Below are 977 nucleotides of genomic sequence, written 5' to 3' on the forward strand. Positions count from 1 at the left end.
GGCGTGTGCTATCACACCCGGTTAATTTTTTTTTTTTAATTTATTGTAGAGATGAGGTCTCGCCAAGTTGCCCAGGCGGGTCTTGAACTCGTAGGCTCAGGCAATCCACTCGCCTCAGCCTCCCAAGGCGCGGAATTACAGGCTGAGCCACCGAGCCCGGCTAGAATTCTCTTTTATATTACTCTATTCAGGCCTTCAGCTGATTGGGTGAGGCCTATCCACATTATGTAGACAATGTGTTCTACTTAGTCTACCAATTTAAATATTACTTATATCCAAAAACACCCTCAGAGAAACACCCAGAATAATGTTTGACTAAATATTTGAGCATCCATTGACTCAGTCGACTAAGTTGAGACATAAATTAACTCTCACATTTGGCAAGAAAATGTTTAGTTTTGTAAGAAGCTGCCAAACTATCTTCCAAGGTGACTGTATTATTTTTCTCTCTCACCAGCAATGAATGAGAGTTTCAGTTTCTCCACAATGTCACCAGCATTTGGTGTTATCAGTGTCTGGGATAATGACCATTCTCATAGGTGTGTAGTGGTATCACACTGTTGCTTTAATTTGAAATTTCCCTTATTTACCTTTTCATATGCTTATTTACCATCTGCATATTTACCTTTTCATATGCTTATTTACCATCTGCATATCTTCTTTGGTGAGGTGTCTGTTCAGATGTCTTGTCCATTTTTTAAGTCGTTCATTTTCTTTTTGTTATGTTTTAAAAGTTTTTTTGTAATTTTGGATGCCAGTCTTTTATCAGATATGTGTTTTGCAGTTATTTTCTCTGAATCTGTCTTCTCCTTGTCTTTTTCTTTTTCTTTTGAATTGGAGTCTCACTTCGACGCACAGGCTGGCATGAAGTGGCACGCATGCTCACAGCCACCCCAGCGTCAACCTGCTGGATTCAGGCAATCCTTCCACCTCAGCCTTCCAAGTAGCCAGAACTACAGGTGCGTACTACCACACCC

The sequence above is a fragment of the Carlito syrichta genome, unplaced genomic scaffold (genome assembly GCF_000164805.1).
Source record: "Carlito syrichta isolate Samal-C Ts95f unplaced genomic scaffold, Tarsius_syrichta-2.0.1 Scaffold288211, whole genome shotgun sequence".
NCBI classification, from domain to species: domain Eukaryota; kingdom Metazoa; phylum Chordata; class Mammalia; order Primates; family Tarsiidae; genus Carlito; species Carlito syrichta.